The sequence below is a fragment of the Elephantulus edwardii genome, unplaced genomic scaffold (assembly GCF_000299155.1).
Source record: "Elephantulus edwardii isolate Elephantulus edwardi_28Jun2011 unplaced genomic scaffold, EleEdw1.0 scaffold00048, whole genome shotgun sequence".
NCBI lineage: Eukaryota > Metazoa > Chordata > Mammalia > Macroscelidea > Macroscelididae > Elephantulus > Elephantulus edwardii.
The window spans coordinates 3080028-3094806 of record NW_006399798.1 but is presented as its reverse complement, the minus strand read 5'-3'; positions in this window follow the sequence as shown (position 1 = coordinate 3094806).

Below are 14779 nucleotides of genomic sequence, written 5' to 3'. Positions count from 1 at the left end.
GTTATACAATTAATAGATGTCCTGCTTCTTTCTTTTAAAACAAGATGGGTCTAACTCTTGAGTCATGGACTTCAGAGGGTTGCTGGCCGGGGCCAGTGCAGATGGTGCTCCTCTCTGTCCCATTTCACCCACCCCCTCCTCCTCCCTGCTCCCCAGAGCAAGCCTGATTTTGTCACTGCAGACACCTGCGTCCAGTCTCACCTGGTGTGACCATAACCATGAGGACAGGGCAGAGCTGACACACTGCCAAGCAGGCATGACACTCCCGCTGTCAGTACCTGCTCTGGGACCCTCCAACTGGATCCAAGCACAGAACCAAGGTCCCCGGTCCCTCCTGCCCAGTGCCTGTTTCCATCACAGACACATCCACCAAGTGCCACCCCAGTCCGTTGGCTCAAAGTCCTGGCTACTGGCAACAAATGGGCCCCTGAACCTCTCTGGGCGTTTAGGGAGCAGGGTGGTGAAGGAGGCGCCATCCTGTGTGATCTCTCCAACTGCTGGCTGACTTCTTCCTCTTGGGACAATCTCTGGCTTCGGTGCCCCCTTACATGGTATCTTTGCCTAAGAAAAGAGTCCATGGCTGAACTTCCGCTGGAAACGCCAGTCACAGGCAGCTGGAGTTGAGTTGGATGGAGTTGGCGTCACCAGGCTGAAGGAGTCACCGGTCCCCTGTCTTGGAGAGGTGATGGTGCCAGAAGCAAGAGTCCTTCCAACGTCCCTACACACGGGCTGAGCTGCCCTTTGACTGTGCTCCCACCTTCTCCAGAGGCAGCGACGTCACTCCATGTCCCTGCATGCTCTTCCCTCCTCCCTCCTGGCCACTCCCTGGCTACGGTTCTGTAGCATCCTGGCTCCCACAGGAGCCGCCCTCACTGTCCTGCCCCCTGGCTGAGACCATCTCTGCACGTGCACACAGGCCTGGACACACGGACACATACTTCTCCACCAGAGTGCAAACCCTGGGACGCAGGGTCACGGCTTCACCACTTGCATCCTGTGGGCACAGAAGTCACTGGGGGATGCTGCTTGAACCAACATGGAATATTCCAGAACACTGTCCACGGGCCGTGCTTCCCATGCCTTCCCAGAGGACACACTTCTCATCTGAACAGTCACTGCTTGAGCAGACATGGACTTTCTCTCTTTTGGACCCAGGAGTCCAGTACACACTAAGTACATGCTCAATAAAACCAACCAGAAGGAGTTTGGCCGCCACCATGGAGAGAGGCAGGGTGCACCTGCTCAAAGCTACTTAAGACGACAGGATTGGCCCGTGTGCACGGAGGAGGGTTTAGAGACCTCCTCGGATAAGGCCCTAGTGGGCCAGAGCAGTGAGCATCGTACGCTAACGGAAAGGTGGGTGGTTGAACCCACTTCGAGGATGAGGTGCCCTGCTCGTTGGACACTGCAGCCATGGAGACGCCATAGGACCGTTCTCCGCAGTCTCGCAGGGTCTCTGCGAGCTGGTGTGGGCTCGGTGGCGAGGTTGGTGGCACCGTGGCTTCTGTCAGGCTCCTAACTGAACGGTCCGTGGTTTGAGCTCTCCAGCGCTCTCCAGAAGAGAGACAAGGCAGCCTGCTCCCACGGTGACTACGCTGAGTGGTTTTATGACGTTGTCGCTGTGGGTGGTCGAGTCAGGACTGAGCCACAGCTGACACTCTCACGGGTCTGCAGTAAACCGCCGGGGAGCTGGCTGCCCACCTTTCTCCTGTGGAGCAGCTGGTGGGTTCGAACCGCGTGCCTTGGAGTTGAGAGCACAGTTCCTCACCACCAAGCCACCAAGCGCCCTCCCATAAAGACTGGAGCCGGGAAGCCCTAGACTGTTCCGTTCTGTCTCCAGGGCGCTGCGGGCCGGAGTCCACGCTCGTGCCAGCTCTGACTCAGGGGCCCTGCACTGGGTTCTGAGCTGTGAGCTGGACGGGAGGAGGCTGCGCACCCTACTCTATTACAGCAGCAAGAGGACTAGAACCGCCGGAGATGTGAACACTGGGTTAGCAGCGCAACGCACTCAAGAGCACAGCAGCCAAGCTCCCTGAGCAGCGGGAACCAGGTGGTGGGTAGAAAAAGCAGGTGGTGGGTAGAAAAGCAGGTGGTGGGTAGAAAAAGCAGGCTAAGGCGACCCCAGTGCATGTGGAAAAAGAGGGCAGGGACCTGGGGGCATCAGGCCATGTGCTTGGGGTGTGCGGCGGAGAACGCCCTTGTGTTAAATTTATTTATTTCTTCACCTTTCTCCCCCCGAGTGATCCCACGACCCCTTCATCCCACACAGCCACTTTCATCCCTCTTCAGCTCCCTCTGATCTTTATCTTTGTGTAATTATAGTTTTTATCTCCTTGTAATCAGCTGTCCTACTTTCTCACATAATAATTTTTCGAAGGCACTTCCCTGGTATGGAGAGCCCCTGCCTGTCAAGGTTAAAGGTGACATTACATTCCATCACACGGCAGTGGCGTGATTCACGTGTCCGCTGCCTGACGGCTAGACAGGTGGACCGTCGCTGGCGGACCTTCTGCGGCTGCTAGAAATATCCCAGGACTCCAGCCTTCTCCCTGTTTCTTCTGAATTATTTCCTGAGGACACAGTCTCGGGAGTGGGGTGATGGAGTCAAAGGGTGGGGATGGCTCTTGTCACACACTGGCAGGCTGCTGTTTGGGAGGGTGGGGCTGGTGGGCAGGGGCACATGCCGGCGAGTCTCACTTGCCCGGGCCCACTGACCTGGTGGGGGGTGAGCAGGAACACAGAAAGGGACCAGCACTCAGCTGGAGATTCCGAGCATCACAGCTGGAGGACTTTTGTAGTCTCTGTGTTGGCTGTGTGACCACTGCAATGGACTGTGTGTCCACTACAACGTGTGGGTGGATGTCAGGACTGGAAGCTGGACAGCCCAGGGCTTAGGAAACACAGGTTTGCAGGTGCGATGCCTCCTGTTCAGGTCTGGGAGCTGTTTCCCGAGTTCTCAGCTTGCTGGGGGGCGGGGGTTGGCACAGGACGCTCACTTGAGCACCTGCAGCCCTACCGCAGTCTCTGCACACCTGGCCCGCTCGGCTTCCAGGAGGCTGAACAGCCCTTTCTACGCTGGCACTCACTGCCGAGGGGCTATAACCGGAGGAAGATGGATGGAAGGGTCCTCACTCCAGGCTTCTCCCATAATGAAGTCTGAAAGCACGATGGGCTGGCCCTGGTTTTGGCAGAGTGGGTGGGAACTGCTCCAGGTACGCTGGAGGGCAGACCTGGCTGTGCCGCCTCACGCCACGGGTAGGAACCCCAAGGGGAACTGGGACCAGAGCAAGTACAGACATCCCCAAACGGATGCCCAGCCTCGGAAAGAACTGTGCACAGTCCCAGCTCTACCTCCCTGGAGGTATTTCATCTCTCCTCCTTGGAAATGCCACACGGTGCTCTGCTGGGCGCTCAGGCCATTCACACATCCCACCTCAGGGTCACCTGGATCCACAATCAACATCCGAGAAGTGCCGTCGAGTTGCCTGTGACTCATAGTGACCCTCTATGTACAACAGCCCTAACCCCTGCCCTAGCCTGTGACAATCTCACCATCTCTGACACACCTGCCCCCGTTATTACCCAAGTCACTGAATCATTTCATCTCATCGAAGGTTTTCCTCTCCTGCGCTGCCCCTCCACCCTCCCAAGCATGACGTCCCTCTCCAAGGAATGGTCCCTCCTCGCAACATGCCCAAAGTATGTCAGACAAAGTTTCAGAATCCTTGGGGGAGCTCTGGTGGCCTAGTGGCAAGGAGCTGCAACTACAATCCCAGAGGCACACGGTTCGAATCCAACAGATGCTCTGCCGGGGAAGGAGGGACAATCTCCCCCTGTACCAGTCAGATCTGATTTGACGGTACACACACACACACACACACACACGTTTCAGAATCCTCACCTCCAAGGAGCAGCCCGGCTTCCCCCTCTCCAGAACAAATCTGTTCATTTTCCTAGCAGTCCATGGTATATTCAACACTCTTCTCCAACACCACAGCTCAAAGGCATCAATTCTCCTTCTATCCTCCCTAGTTATTGTCCAGCTGTCTGATGCATAACAAGTGATTGCAAAGACCATGGCTGTATCAGGTGCACCTTAGTCTCCAGACTGACATCTTTGTACTTCAGCACTTTAGAGAGGTCTTTGGGAAATCTGCTGGTGAGAGCCTCTTTAAAGGGCTGAAGGGCAAGAGTGTCTGTTCAAGGGTCAAAGTGCACCTGACCCCAGCCACAGCCCCTTCAATGGCTTTGTCCACAAGTGACAGGTGGACCCTGAATAAGGAAAATGGGAACGGAATCGGTGCCTTTGAATCGTGGTGTCGTGACCAACACTGGACAGACTACAGAGCTCAAAAGGCAAATGAGACCGTCCCGGAAGAAACACAATCAGCGTGCTCCAGACAGGCCAAGACGGTGAGACTTTGGGCATACTGGCCAGCGGGACCAGTACTTGGAAAAAAGGCATCATTCTGGAAAAAGAAGAGGTCAGTGGAAGAGAGGAGGGCCGTCAAGAGTGGTGGCCGCGCTTGTGCATGGCAGGGAAGGTGACGAGAGCACAGGGGCAGGCGAGATTTCAATGTGTTGTTCACAGTGTTTCTAGGACTTGTCATAATCTAACCTGCAGCACCACCCCTCCCCTTGCACAGACTAGCTTTGCCAGAGCCGCAGAGCCAGGCGGCCAGACTGCCCAGAACCACCGCACAGTTGTGCCCTGTGCTCGGCCGGTCTCGGGTTTTCCACAAGTGCTACCCTCACACCTCTAGGCGGGGGCCATGTGGTCCCAGACACTGCAGGCCTCTGGGTGAGCAGAGAACAAGACGGGGAAGGCCCTGCTCTCAGGCCTGGGAGCACCCCAGCTCTTCCCAGAAGCCTGGACACCCAGACCTCTCAGCAAGCATGTGGACAGGCACACCCTGCCTTTCGGGATGAGATCAGTCCAGCCCCGGGTTCTTGGCTCTGCCTCGGGTGGGCAGTGGAGGGCCAGGTCCTGTGCTTGCCTTGCAGGATTTGGGTCCTGAGCGCCCTGGACTTCCTGGCTCTTCCCGGACTGACCCGAGAGCACCTGGGGCTCAGCTCACCTGGCTGTGGTTAACCCTCACTCCACCCCCACTCCTCTGTCCAGCCTCAGCGGAGTGGGGGTGGGGGTGGGGGAGGTCATGCCCCTGAGAGCCCCCCTATGGGGGCTCACTCTGCACTTCCCTGCACTTTGGCTCCTTGGAAGCCTGTCCCCAGTTTCTTCTCCCTTATGTCCCCTGAGGAGGAGACCTGGTGGTTGGGGCTGCCAGCCAGAAGGTCTATGGTTCAAACCCACCAGCTGCTTCTCAGGAGAAAGATGAGGCTATTTCTAGGAGGATTTACAACCCTGGGAACCCTCCCGGGCAGCTCTGCTCTGACCTCTAGGAGGACACGAGCTGCACCAACACAATGGCAGTGAGTGTGCTGGGTTATGACCCCAGGGGAGTGCTGTGGGGACAAGCCCGCTTTGCTGCTATCAGAAGAGACGATGGTTCAAATTCACTCAGACTTCCGAGCAGAAGCCTGTAAAACACGGTTCTGTTCTGACACACAGGGAGCTCTGCTGGCCTAGAAAGGAATCGTACTGCCAGCCCCAAGGCCAGAGGTTCAAATCCGCCCGCTGCTGTGAGGGAGAGAGATGTACAATCTTCTGCAACTGACAGCCTCTGAGAGGCCCCTGGAGGGCGAGCTCTGAGGTAGTTTGATTCGACGGCAAGGAGATCCTGACACACGCAGGTTACTTAGCTGGACTGACAACTAGTTACTGATCATGACCCTAGAGGGGTGACCTGTGTGTTTTTAGAGGACACACCCCCACATCACTCTCCAGGATGCCTTCCAGGCTGTGTGCCCTCCCACGCTCAGTGCCCACCTCATCCCTCACTGGGTTGAAAGGTCAGATGTCAGAGGAGCTTGTCTCCTTCACAAGCTGCCCTGGACTCCTCCCTGGCCTGAGAGCATCCGGCTCGCCGCCTCTCCCTCCTGGGCCCGTGAAAGGACGAGTGCCTCGATGACGCCCATGCTCACAGCTCTCTCCCGTGTGCGTCTTGGGCTCTGGCAGCTGGAAGCAGGCAGGAGGTGGCACCTGGGGCAGTGGCCTCATTCCTCGGCCTCAGCTACATCAGGACACGGACTTTTGAATTTCTAAAGAGGCACAGAGGTCGCCCTGCTGTCCCTCTAGGCAGGCTGGGCCTGGAGGAGGCCTGGTGTTTTTTGGGCCTTGAACCGCCCCTGAGCTGACTCTTGGGAGAGGGCAGTGACTGCTCCTTTTTCTCCCACAGGTCAGTTGAACAGCGTGTCTTTTGGGGGGGAGGGCTGTGCAGCTCCTCCCCACGAGGCCACCAGAGCTCCCTTTAGGGGCCTGCATCCCCACAATATGATGGCTGTGAGCAGGGAACAGGCACGTCCTTCAAACCCCATCACACTCCACTGCAAAGGGCATCGTGGTCCTCGTGGGTCAGCTCAGGACTTTCTGGGCACTTACGCCCTGGAGTTTTCCCTGCAGCTACTACAAGTTCTGGGGGCTTCCAACTCAACAAAACGGACCAAAGTCTTGAACCAAATGATTGAATCCCTTCTGATTGACATGACCACAAGAAGGCTACTGCCCTGCCCTGCTGGCCCAGGGGTGGAGAAGGGGCCAAGGGAAGAGGGAAAGATGGGGACAGGCCAGGGAAGAGGCGTGGAGTTCACAAGGCGGCAGTGGCAGGTGAGCAGACTGTCTACCTGGAGACCCAGGTGTTGATTCCTGGGGCAGGCGCAGGCTGGGGCTGGAAGGACAGGGATGGGCTTTTCAGCCTCCTTGGGGAAGGAGAAGAGAGGAGGCTGGAGACCCAGGGGCCCCAGCTCCCAGGCACTAAATCCTCATTATAAGGCTTTTTAAATGCACAGACAGGATATTAGCGTTTAAACAGCTTCTATTACTCCAGGGCAAACTTTAAAAAACATAATATTTATAGAAATCCTCATTCAGCTCGCCCTGTTTGCTCCCTATTTCTCCTGCAATTACTGCTAATTTGAAGACATCGGGCTCCCGCATAGCTGCCTGTTGAGGAGTCAATTATGAAGCCGCCCACCGGCAGCTGACCCCCCATCCAAGCCTCTCCTGCCGCCAGACCCTGAGGCTGCAGGCCGGCTCCCAGCCTCCCTCGGCCGGACAGGAGCCAGGCCCTGGCCGCCCTGTGCTCACACACTCCTGCTCCCTCTGGCTGTACTGAAGGCACGCTCTCTGGCCTGCACAGATACAGGGGTCCCCGCAGGACAAAGGCTGGACTAGCCCTCGGGCCCCTCTGAGTGCACACACACGGACCACGGACATCTGTGCAGACAGGAGAGGCCGGGAAGCTCTGGCCAGCTCCCACTCAAGCTCCAAATCAAGGCCCCGGCCACCGACAGCTTCCCTCTTTCCTTCCCCTCCTCTCTTTCTCTCTCCCTCCCAGAAAGACTGCCCATCACCCCGTCCACTAGGCACTGTGGGAAGGACAGCAAACACCCCTGCTTGCAGGGGTGTAAAATCTCAGGTGATTCCCGCAGGGAGGCGGAGGCTGTGGGCAGGGCACGCAGGGACTGGAACGGAGGACCTGGGAGGGGTGTGGACGGGCCTTTGGGTGTGGTGAAAATCCTAGGGAGACACAGCTTGAGCAGGGGGTGGAGTGAGCACAGGGAGGGTGTGGATGCTGCGGAGAGGGAGGGGTCCGTGTTGCCTTGTCCCCACCATCCCAGGGGCCAGGCCTCTCTCGGCCGGAGGGTCCCTGTTGCTAAGCGAACGTATGTGTGTGTGTACGCGTCTGGCCTTAAAGCTCCATCTTTTGCTGTTAGTGTCAGCAGCCTGAGGTGACCCGGAGGATGTGGGGAGGACCAGGATACCCCGAATAGAGCTGACTGCATCTGCTCCCATCCCCACGCCCTCACCTCTTGTTCTAGGTAGGATGTGGCAGGCCAGGCCGGCCGTGTGGGCCCAGGAAATGCCCAGGTCTGGGGGTGAGGCCTGAGTCCTGGGCTGGCCCCATCCTGGGGACGTGGTAAAGGGGGAGGTGTCCGTCCTTCTGTGGCCTCCCGGCTGAACGACAGTGACCACAGCTCAGTCAGCCAGCTTTATGGTACCATCAAGGCTCTGAGGAGACCATAGCCACACTGCGGGCCTTGTCATGGGCTCACACTGGGACACAGGCTTCAGTGGCCGTGGCGCAGGTCAGGTGACGCCCTCAAGGCTGGTCAGCTGCACTGCAGATGGCAGGAGCTAACTGGGACTTACGGGAACTGTATTCACCGAGGGCTTAGCACAAGTTGGGGTGCAGCAGGGAGGCTGCGGGGCTAAGCTTGGAGGTCGCTGGCGGGAACATAGTGGGGCCACAGCTGGCAGCACAGGTCAGCACAGCTGGGTGGGCTGCGTCCGAGGCAGAGGCTACCAGGGGAGGCTGGGGGGTAGGCGAGGTGATGAGCTGAAGCCGGAGGGAGATAAGCCAAACCTGCTGGTCCCTCCCAGGCCTGCCCTGCTCTGTCCTGCTGGCAGCCTGCCCCTTCGCCCACCCCAACGGGCAGAAGATGTGCCCTCTGCACCACACAAGGGGTCTTATGGTCCCATTTCACAGCTGAGCAACTGAGGCTCGGAGTGGCTGGGTGGTACAGTTTACTCCCTCGCCTGCTAACCCAAAGGTTGTCGGTTCTGGTCCACCCGGAAAACTATGACCTACTTATGCCAACTCAGCCATCAACAACAGTCCTATGGAGTCTGATGACACAGGGCCAGGCTTGGAGCTCAGCTGTACCTGGGCAGGTGGTCACCTCACATTGGGGTGAAATTCACACCAACTTGTGAGGTGCAGAGAGGTTCAGAAGTCACACAGTGGGGCAGGTCCCCCCAGGAGCCTGATGTTCCTCCTCTCAGCACCAGACCCACACCCAGAGCCTGGTGATTGCTCCAACCCTGGCCCCTCTGGCTCCTGGCCTCGGCAGTCCCTTCCCTCTGCCCCATCTGAGCCAGGTGCATGGACGGTCAAAGGCAGAGATACCCAAAGTGACAGGTTCCCAGCCCCTCAGCATCAATGACCAGGACCCCCCACAACACAGACACCCCACTCCCTGCCTTGACCTGGCCAGGCTCCACAACCTCCAGTCACCTCTGGCCTCTTTTACAGGGAAGATGGGAACTGAGCGACATAACCTTGTCCTCTTAACATGGGAACTGCCCTGCAGAGACTGTGTGATGCTAGGAGCACATGGTCAGTGGGGCCACCCACAACCAAAGCTGTGGCTGGAATGGACAGAGGAGAGGTGGACGGGAGGGCACCATGGCAGCTTCTGCTTCAGACAACACTGACCAGGTCCTATCCTTCCCAGTCAAGCATCAGACTTAGTGTGGGAGCCAGGAACGCAGCTATGAGAGGCCCATTAGGGTCCTTGAGGGGCTACTAGTGAGGGACAGGGCTCAGGGCCTAACCAGGGAATGATAAGGGGTGACCCTGGAGGCCTTCCTGGAGGTGGTGCTGTCTATGCTGCTTCTAGCTTGATTCATGAAGCAGCCCCTTGGCCACAGGATCAGTCTGGAGCAAAGGTAGGAGGCAGATGAGGGTACAGGGCTGTGGGAGGGTGAGTGTGCCAGGCCTGACAGGGAAAGCTGGTAGCCATGGGGAGTGGCCCAGGTGACCACAGAGGCTGGGGCGGAGCTGCACAGCTGGAGTCAGACCTACGGGAGTGAGGCGCCACTCAGCTGAGGTGGACGCATCAGAGAAACAACAGAGGTAGAACCTGTGGGCCAGGTGTACTGACAGCTGGGGTGACTCAGGGATTATAGCGTGCATGCAGGGGTGGGGTACCTGGTCTGAGGGGTGTGCCCCAATTCCAGAGGGCTGGGTTGGAGGAGCCTGCAGCACAGGGGGTACAGGTGGTGAGGGGAAAGGGTAGGGGAGCCACTGGGGATGGGGGAGGGACAGGATGTGGCGTCGTTCCCAAAGGGGGTGGACGACATCTTTCAGCCCTCAGAGGACATGACTCGGTCCTCGGAGGAGATTCAGTGAGGGGTCCGGCCTCTGTGCATGTGTTAGCACACGCATGTTCACATATGGGGGGTCTGCTGGTTGTGACCTTTCTTCCCACAGCTCTGGAGCCTCTCCTGGAAGCAGAGCTGGGTCTGGGATGACCACAGGGGAGACTGCCTGGCCAGGGCCATCCTGTCCTAGAACAGCCTCACCGAGGGACACTCAGCTTCACTCTCCCAGGGCCTGACTGGGAGTTTGGGGTAGTCTGCCGAGTCTAGCTGGGGGGCACATGAGAACCCACATGGGGATATCTCCTCTGGCCTAGTCACCCCAGAGCACCCTTCATGTGCAGACCCTCCAAGCTTCCCACGAGCCCCCAGGCCACCGTGGAGCCACACTGAACACCAGCCCAACTGAGGGTGGCAGTGGGAGGCCCCTGTTCTGTGTGCAGGTCAGGTGGGGTGGGGTGGGCACTGCACTGGCCATGAGGAACAGCAGGACCGGCAGACAGTGGGCGTGGGGTCATCCAGCTGCCCACTCCAGTCTCACAGGCCCTGCTCTCAGGGAGCCCAGCTCTCTGGAGACTGTCTCTCTCAGCAGGGTCAGGGTCAAGCTTGCAGTCTGGCCTGGGGAGGAGGTGCTTGGCTGGGGGTGCCCAGCACTGAGCAACACTGAGGGAAAGTTCAGGCTGACCAAAGAGAAGCGTGCGCGCGCGCGCACATGTACACACACACACACACACACACACGTGCGTGCTTTGGAGGACTTGGACAGCCCCCCTGCCTCAGTTCTCCCAGCAGCCCCTCTTCCGGCCCTATTCCACGCAGCCTCCTACACTGGCCCTTAAGAGCCCCATTGTGACTCCCACTACTTTGGTTTCTTTTGCCAACAAGACACAGGCACAGTGGGGAGGAGGGAGGGTCCTTCCTTGGGGCAGGGCCCCTTCCTGAGGGCCCATCCGGGTTCCTGGCTGCCGGCGGAGGCTGTATCTCCCTTTCCTCTGTCATGGTGTCCTGCCTGGGGCTGTGGCTGCCAGGAGGGGAGAAAGAAGAATATGGGGTTGGAGGCATGGCTGCCTCCCTGGGGCCAGCAGAACTTTGTACTTCCTGGGGGGTTTGCGGAGGGTTCCCCCAGGACACGCAGGGGCAGCGGCCAAGAGGGACTGGTCAGCACTTCCTGGCAATTCCTGCCTTCTCAGCCTTGGTCCAGCCCTGCCTGGCCAGCCCATCTGCAGCTGCCCCACGCTGCTCCTGTCTGGGGCACATCCTGCTGGCGGTGGGGAGTAGAAGAGGCCGGGAGGGAGCACGGGAGAGTGGACTCCCTGCATCCGCCAACATTTCCAGCCCCATCTGCCGGTCCTCGCTCAGTACATACCCAGAAATACATCATCCCTGCACAGCAGCAGGGCAGGCTCCTGCAGTGGGGAGGAGATCCAGTGGCCAGCGGTGGGCGGTGGGCAGCAGGGTGGCTGCGGGCTCCCAGCCCCTGTAGACGCCCTGTTTCAGCTGTCACTTACACAGTTCTTAGAAGTGCCCAGCTGCCTGGCTCTGCCTCCCATTCCCGCGGGCTCACTCTGTCCTCCCCCTTCGATCTCGATCTCTCTCACTGCCCCACTTGGTCTCTGTCCCCTGCTGCCGTTCAGCTCAGCACCTGCTCTTGCCTCACAGGTTGGTGGGGACCTGCCACTCTGAGGCCACTTCTGCAGCCAGTTAAGTGGCAGCATAGATGCCCCAGTCTGGCTACAAGGTTGTCCCAGGGGAGGTTCATGGTGTGTGCATGTGCTTGTGTGTACAGGTGCACACGTGTGTGTGTGTGAGAAAGAGAGAGAGAGAGAGAGAGAGAGAGAGAGAGAGAGAGAGAGAGAGGGAGAATGCGAAAAGAAGCAAGAGAGAGAGAGAATGCGAAAAGAAGCAAGAGAGAGAGAGAATGCGAAAAGAAGCAAGGAGAATTGAAGGAAGAGGTTGGCCCCCCAGCCTGGCACATTTGGGGTCCTGGATGGAGAAGGGGTGGAGGAAGGAGACTTTGAGGCAAGAAGACAGGGCCTGGGAGACGAACAGGAACAGCTGTCTGCATTCTTGACTTCAGTGCTGAGAGGATGGGAGTTGGCAGGACACTGAGGTGACACCTGGCCAGGGCCCCAGGACCCCACTCTGGGAGGCGGGGGGTGGGGGTGGGAGGGAACAGTGCTGGAGAGGGTCTCCTGGGCTGGAGCTCCACTGATCAGAGATAAGGTGCCAGGGTAGAAGTTCAGCATGGGGTGCAATGGTAGGTGAGGTGGGGCAGGGAGGCGGAGGTGCTTACAGGACCTCACCTCCTGCTTCAGTTCCTGTCGGCAAGGGAACTGGCACTTCCCCTATCAGACTCCAGGCTGCTGAGGGCCAGAACCTTGGTGGAGCCCAGCGAGGCTTCCAGCCTTCTGGAAAAGGCCAGACACAGGGATGCACTTCTGGATGGGGGGAGTCTAGCTGTCAGCCTATGCCCATCATCAGAGTGGGGGACACTAGCCCTTCTGACTGAGGCCGGAATCCACTTGAGCTTCATACTTTCTTGGAAAGGCCAAGAGGAAGAGACCGAAGGAAGTTGCTGTTGCCATGGTTTTAATGTTTCCTCCCTCCAGATAAACAGAGGTTCACAGGCTGGTCATTTGTGATCACCCTGGGTTCTTCCTGCTGGTCAGGGGAGGGTGGGGCAATGCCCCATCCTACCTCACTGTGTCCAGTGGAAAGTGGGGCCACCAGGCAGTGACTGGCTACAGAGGACAGATGACCCCTGCATGCAGCAGCTCTTCCACCCGACACCTCCACCCCAAAGGGTGGGCTGGAAAGCAGGCTGGAGGGGGGACGACGTGAGACTGGTGGCCAGCACACCTCTATGTGGTACCCTGGCTTCCTCCCAGCCTGGCTCCAGCTCCCTGGCTGGAGGAGCCTGATGAAGGTGCCCAGGAGGTAGGTGTCAGCTTTGAGCCTAGGACTTTGATGCTGGTGGAGGTGGGGAGGGACGAAGAGTGGGCAAGTGGGGGACAGACTGTGTGTGTGTGTGTGTGTGTGTGTGTGTGTGTGAGAGAGAGAGAGAGAGAGAGGCAGGCTGTGTGTGTGTGCATTGTAAGTTCATGTGTGGGCCCATAGATGAGAGTGTAAAGTCTGTGTGTATATGTGAGCGTGTATCTGTGTATGCCTGTGAGTGTGAACACACACGTGTGTGAGCCTGCAGCGATGAGCGTGTATGAGCGTGTGCTCACGCAGGTGGTCATACACACATGAACACTGAGTGTGCACCTGTGTGTGCCCCTGCGAGTCTGTGAGTGCATTTCTGTGTGCACACGTACACTGTGAACACACTCACGTGTGCACGCACACCTGTAAGCCTGCATGAGTGCACGTGTGGGTACAGATATGCACTGTCTGAATGTGTGAGTGCACGTGTGAGGGTATGCATGCGCGCGCACACACACACACACACACATATATATATCTCTATCTATCTATCTATCTATCTATCTATCTATCTATCTATCTATCTATCTATCTATCTATCTATCTATCTCCAGGTCATAAGTTTACAACTGCCTCACCAAAAAATTCACATATCGTACACCCTGGGTCAAGCACCCCAACTTGACAGTGAACCTGCCTAAACTTTCTAGTGACTGTCATCACTCCCCCATAGCCCTAACCCTAACCCTAACCCACACCCCCACAGCCTGGGCACTCTGCCAGTCTTCCACAGAGCTGACCCCTCCTTGGTCAGGGTCCCCTGGGCATCCTGCCCCGAGGAGGCCAGAGAGAGATGTTCGGATGGAGTCTGGTTGGCTCTAGGGCTCTGCTGTCTGGTCCCCAACAGTCCGAGGATGTCGAGGCCCTGGAGGCCCAGCCTGTCATCACGCAATGCCTAGGAGGATTTGGAGGGTGGACCCCAACCAACCCCATGTTCATGGCTCTGCTCACCTGACCGAGAGGATGTCTCTGAGCCCCAGTTTCTCATTTCTAATCCACGCAAATGACACTCTATTTGTTCCAGAGGTTGGCCCATAACTTAATGTGATTCTAGATGCGTAAGAGGCTTGAACATGACCACACACCGTTCCGTGTGACCAGCGGCCGGGCTGGACGGGGTGCCTGTCCAGACCTCCCTTCTGCTTCAGGCAGTTCAGTGTGGGCAGTCTCCAGGGTCCTGCACAGAAACCCTACCCCTGGGTGGGCAGTGGCAGTTGCCCTAGTCATGTCCACAGCCCTCCAGGCCGGCAGCATGAGACATGGTGAGGAGGAACACAGTTGCTATTTTCTGACTGTGATGTGGAAGAATTGAGAGAAGGGACTGGGGACACTCCCTCCACGGGGTCCTGAAAAGGGGGTGAGGGCCACGTGGCCATCCTCCAGTCACAAGACAACAGCAGCTTCCCAATTCCGCAGGAGAGGCCTGCTCCGAAGGAAAGCCCGCCACAGCACTGAGGGTGTGGGGAAGGACAAGGAAAGGGGCAGAGACGGAGCCACTCTACCCTCGCCAGCTCTGTCTGTGTTTTGATGAGAGGGGGTGCTCAGCGCCTTCTTGCCACAGCGTCAGTGGTGGCCGAGAAATTCACAGCCACCCTGCTCAACATCTCCACCTGTGGACGGACACACAACCTGCCACTGCCAGGTAGCCTGTCCTCCTCAGGCCTGTTCTCATTATGAGGGAGAGCCTCCTGAGGCAGCCGGGAGCCCACCTGCCCGGGCTGCCCTCACCACCTCCCCGGGCTGCCCTCGCCACCTCCCCGGCTGCCCTCGCCACCTCCCCGGGCTGCCCTCGCC